Genomic DNA, 6,216 nt, shown 5'->3' with positions numbered 1-6,216 from the left:
AATTACGTAGTAGGCTTATCTATCCACAAAACAGGCTGCAGATCAAAATATCAATATAAAAATACATACGTGCCAAAATAAAAACATTTCCCACCTCCCCCACACATACATTTCTCATCAGGTTTGTCTGGAACCTGCATTTCAGTCTAAATAAAGCAAACTTGGAAGAGCAGAGCAATGGACATGTGTTAGGATTACAATGCAAAGATAATAAATACAATCATTGTTCAATAACACACAAACACCTTAGATGGAAGAACATGCAAAACATTTACAGCCCACATCAAAACACAGCGTGAGTGTGGCCTGGGGCAATTCACCACAATATCTCTTCCTCCCCAAACCACCACAGACAAGGTATGCAGTAATAATGTGCCTGTAGAAGGCAAAAATCAGCCCCAACTGCATCTCTATATATATATAAATAAGGTAGGCCACACCCACCACTGTCATTCATTTGGTCAGAGAAAGTGTTTGCACCTGAATAATTCTCTTCCCACCTGCGTTAACCCTTGGTATACAGGCCCCCCAAATCAGAGTCAGAAAGAAAGCTGCAGTGAAGTGTACCTGTGCAGCATACAACAGAGCATTGAACAGGGATGTGAAAGGGAACCCTATTGGCAATATTTCTTGGCCCTATGGGCACAATTCACTCCAGATTATCGCATGAGTTAAGGCAGTCACATGACCACATCTTGCATGCAATACTGAAAATGCCAATTCACTTTTGCTAGTATGCGGCATTTCCCATAAATCGGAAAAACACTCAGGAAATCAAACATAAAAAGGCCTTACACCGCGGTCACATCAAAGTCGATTTAGAAATTGTGCGATGTACAGTGAAGATGCCGATTTCCTTGCGATTTGCAAGATATCTATGCAAATCGCCACAAAAGTAGTACATGTACTGCTTTAGAAATCAGTGTCGGAAACGCACCCATGTGACTGCTCTAATAGCAGACAATAGGGTGCGACTTGGCATACGATTTGCAAGTCGCATGTCATGCAAATCACATGCCAAGTCGCACTCAATGTGACCGCTATTAGAGCGTTCATATTGGTATGGTTCAAACTTGGTTGGAGCCACAACAATTTCTAAAGTAACGAATACAATACTTTTCATGCGTTTTGCAGAGAGATCCGTGTCAGATGTCTTGCAAATCGCACTTTAAATCAGCATGTCCCCAGACTTTGAAATCATGTGACTTCACTGAAAGTCACATGATGTGACTGTAGTGTAAATAACACCACTTAGAAATCTGCTTTAATGTGACCGGGTAGCCCCCAGTAACATTGTTTGCGATTTGGCATGCAATCGCCATGACAGGCGACTTGCAAATCAAAGACCAAGTCGCACCCTATTGTCCACTGTAGGCTCTGTTCACATCCAATCGGATTGTGAACTCGTGCAACTTCACTGTAAGTTGGGCAATTGCCGCATCGGATTAGATGTGCCTGTGGTGTTAGCCCCCAGTAACATTGGGTGCAATTTGCCATGCAAATGGCAAGTTGCTGGCCATGCCAATCGCATGACAAGTCACATCCAGGATGTGCAATTTCAGGTGCGATTTGTGAATTGACATCGTATTTAATATCGGATATAATGAATGTGAATGTGAGGGGATTAACATACGCCATTTGTTTGTTGAACTTACGATTTCAAAGGTAGTTCTTGTCGAACTTTTGGGCCATTTAGTAGCAATTTCACATCTAGACTCCAATAGAAATCGCAATGCTAAAAACAAATGAAATCACGACTAGTTTGAAAATCTCTAGAAAACGGTGAAATTGGCAACTTAAAGAGCAATTTCCAATTGCATATAGTGTGAACGAAGCAGGAAAATCAACAAAGGAAATAAATCTTTGAAGGCGTGCGATACCTGCCTGCTGGGATAAGGGTCTGCTATGCATTTGGGGGAAAAATCCACGCCAGTATTTGTAACAATTTTGATGTGTGGATTCCCCACCCAAGCCTTTTCTCTTTCTCTCTTCTGTATGTCTCTCTTTATCACTCTTCAGTATGTATCGCTCACTCACTCTTCTGTATGTCTCTCTTTATCACTCTTCAGTATGTATCTGTCACTCACTCTTCTGTATGTCTCTCTTTATCACTCTTCAGTATGTATCTCTCACTCTTCTGTATGTCTCTCTTTATCAGTCTTCAGTATGTATCCCAGGTACCACCCTACCCGTACCCTTCGCTCTTCACAGGACCTCCTTCTATCTTGCTCCCTGGTCTCCTCCTCCCACGCACGACTGCAAGACTTCTCCAGGTCCTGCCCCATCCTCTGGAACTCACTACCCCAATCCATCAGACTGTCACCTTCCCTCCTCACCTTCAGGCGCTCCCTGAAAACCCACCTCTTCAGGAAAGCCTACCCCACCCTCACCTAACAGCCGCTGCCCTTCCCTCCTCCTACCACTCCATCCCCCACAGCCGTTTCCTCCTGTGCCTCTACCCCCCCCCTCCTAGATTGTAAGCTCGAAAGAGTAGGGCCCTCTTACCCCTTGTGTACTGTTTGATGTTACTGTTCTGTTTCATGTATTGTCCCCCCTCTATTGTACAGCGCTGAGCAAACCCTTTGGCGCTATATAAACTCGATAAATAAATAAATAAATAATAAATGTATCTCTCACTCTTCTGCATGTCTCTCTTTATCACTCTTCAGTATGTATCTCTCACTCACTCTTCTTTATGTCTCTCTTTATCACTCTTCAGTGCTTGTCTCTCACTCTTCTGTATGTCTCTCTTTATCACTCTTCAGTATGTATCTCTCACTCTTCTGTATCTCTCACTCTTCTGTATGTCTCTCTTTATCACTCTTCAGTATGTATATCTCACTCTTCTCTCTCTCACTCTTCTGTATGTCTCTCTTTATCACTCTTCAGTATGTATCTCTCACTCACTCTTCTGTATGTCTCTCTTTATAACTCTTCAGTATGTATCTCTTACTCTTCTCTCTCTCACTCTTCAGTATGTATCTCTTGCTCACTCTTCTCTCTCTCAGCTCTTTGCTTGACAAATCCTTCACAAAAGGGGGTGGAGTGTAAACCAGCATTATCAAATCTATTAGCAGTCCAGACCCTTATCTCATCCCATTGTATGACATTCACATTAGGTGCAGCTTTGAAGGTGTTTCAATAGACAAGGCCTCATTCTAGGGATCATTTAGACAGAAAGCAAAGATGTTGCCAGAACATCTATGTGAAGACAGCCACATAGGGAGATCATGCTACTTCCTTGCCATGGTTGGGATTCAAACCGACAACCCTAGAGCTGTGAGGCAGCAGTGCTAACCACTAATCCACAGAGCTGCAATACTAACCCAGCCTGTATTTCTGTGCTGTGAATCAATCCTAGGTCCCTGGGCAAGATCAGTGTAACTAGCCAGATATCTCCAATGTGACACAAATGTTGTGCTATGTTGCCAATTCCGATGTATGTTGGTTCTATGTATCCCAATACAAAGGATTGCAATACTAGTACAGGCGTACCTCGGTTTACCAACGCCTCGGGGAACGTCATATTTGGTGTACAAATGCCAAACCATTAAAATTAATTGGTTGGTTTACAAATGTTCGTATAATTTGGTTCACAATACGAAGTGTATGTTGGTGCTGATTTTTCAATGCTAATGGCGTGCCTTTTTTTGTCCTTCACTATAGTTCACGAGCTTAGCTGTCACTTTCCCCGAAGTTACAGAACAATTTCTTCATTTTAATTAACTAAAAGTCAACCTTGTTACTTTTAAGCAAATTAACTCAAACAAAACTTTCTCTTTGAGCCGGGGGAAGTGACAGCTGAATTTCTGAGCTATAGTGAAGACCAAAAAAGCCACATTTAAAAACCAGCACCATAATAAAAAAAAAACAGCGTGGGGTCCTCCCTCCCATCCATACCAAGCCATTCTGGTCTGGTATGGATGGGAGGGCCACATACCCTCAACATGGGGGGGGTGCTTTGGGGCAGGGGGGCTCCCCCCCAAGCACCTTGTCCCCATGTTGATGGGGACAAGGGCCTCTTTCCCACAACCCTGGCCGGTGGTTGTGGGGGTCTGTGGGCGGGGGGCTTATCAGAATCTGGAAGCTCCCTTTAACAAGGGGGCCCCCAGATCCCACCCCCCCTCAACGTCACCCTGGCTCACTGCATAAGGCTGGTGAGCCTCCATCGGGAGCGGAACTTTTTTTTTTCTTTTTTCGGCTCGCTGGCGCCTGACACCGTGATTGACGTTGGATCTACTTTGGGGGACATTGTTTTATTAAAGGACTTGTAAAGACCCTGTACTGTGGTTTTTTACACTACACTTTGTTTTTTTGTGAATTAGTAGCGGGACCATGTACTGCATACTCATTCACGTAGGGGGGTGGCCAGGATCTGGGGGCCCCCTTGTTTAAGGGGGCTTCCAGATTCTGATAAGCCCCCGCCCGCAGACCCCCACAACCATCGGCTAGGGTTGTGGGAAGGAGGCCCTTGTCCCCATCAACAAGGTGCTTTGGGGGGGAGCCCCCCTGCCCCAAAGCACCCCCCCATGTTGAGAGCATGTGGTCTGGTATGTTCAGGAGGGGGGGGACGCTCGCTCGTCCCCCCCCCCGTTTCCTGACCTGCCGGGCTGCATGCTCGGATAAGGGTCTGGTATGGATTTTGGGGGGGACTAAACACTGTTTGTTTTTTTTTATTTCGGCGTGGAGTTACCCCTTAATATACATACCAGACCCAAAGGGCTTGGTAAGGATGAGAGGGGGGACCCCACGCATTTTTTTTTTTTATTGCAGACCTTTATTTTTACATTCAGCTGTCAAAATAAATATTATCTAGACCTTAAAAATAAGTAAAATCATTACAGAAATAATTATAAAGGATAAGAAATAAAAATAGAATCACTAGAACTAAGGAAATCAAATTAGAATACATAAAGATATGCCTAGTGCTGTTTGTTAAACACAGGAGACGCCACCGAGTGCCGGCTGTCAGAGGAATCCACACACAGGAGACGCCACCGAGTGCCGGCTGTCAGAGGAATCCACACTGAGATTTACTATTGAATAGGGTCTAAAAAGAAAGCGCCCACAGAAGACGTCTAAAATGTGTTCTGCACATGCACATTTATATCGGCCAAATAAGCTGCACGAGCATCTAGTTTTTTACTGTGTCGACTTGCTTAAAAAAAACTTTTTAACACTGTCACGGACTGCCAGTTCCTCTCCCATCCCCCGCCGTAGCCTTCCACCCCTCCCTTCCCCCTTGCACATTTCGATGTCTGTGGAGCCTTCATGGACAGGGCTGGGCCGGCCGTTGCCGAGGCAACCTAGCCGCGTCCCACATGGTCTTCAAAAGACTTGCACAGGAAGCAGCCCTCCTCTCTTTGTTCCTGTCCATGCTGCTGGAATCATCTTGCTCCCGGAAAGATGCTGGGAGGCTCGGGTGAAGGGGACCAAGCCTCCCAGCCAGTTATATCCGGCCATAGATACTGGAAAAGCATCTAGTTCTTCACTGTGACAACTTGCTTTAAAAAAACAATTTTTTACACATTTTAAAATTTTTTTGAAATGTCAGATATTGTTTAAAGTGAAGTCCTGATATTTGGCAAAGCAAATTTCAATGTGAACATGTCTCTGCAGTGATTTTTCATGGTGTTAGACGTGCCTCTTAGTAAGTCTGCTTTTTCAGTCTGATTCCTGGACTGTCTCTCGTTAGTAAATTTGATTTGGAGTCTACTTGTTGACACTTCTCTTTAGTAAATGTCTTTGCAGTCTAAAAGTAGACGGTCGCTATTAAAAAGTAGACATTAGCCCACAAAAATGCGCCTAGGCACAATAGTAAATCAGGGTCTATATGTCAAACATGTTTCATTCCATTATCAAGCTTTTATCTTGCTCTCAGCAGAATATCTTTGTTCCTTTGACCTAGAGAAATGATACATCAGTCACCTCTCATGCCCCTGGCATTTGGGCAACAATGTTTTATTGTAAAAATTACCCAAGAAACAAAGGATCCAAAGCCAACACATACAGTATCATAGGCATTACAGTCCCCAATATCAATACAAATAAACATGACCCCCTTTGTCTAACATAGCATCACACATACTGTATATCCATGAATCATTTTTCTTGTGTATACTTTATGGTACAAAAATGTTTTTACAAAATTCCTTTACAACTTAAACTCATACTGATAGCTCTGATGACTGTTCCAAAAATATAGTCCCTTGAAAA

This window comes from Staurois parvus, unplaced genomic scaffold (assembly GCF_062004578.1).
Source record: "Staurois parvus isolate SC_StPar_1 unplaced genomic scaffold, SC_StPar_1.0 ptg000747l, whole genome shotgun sequence".
Classification (NCBI taxonomy): domain Eukaryota; kingdom Metazoa; phylum Chordata; class Amphibia; order Anura; family Ranidae; genus Staurois; species Staurois parvus.
Note: the sequence above shows the minus strand (reverse complement) of the source record.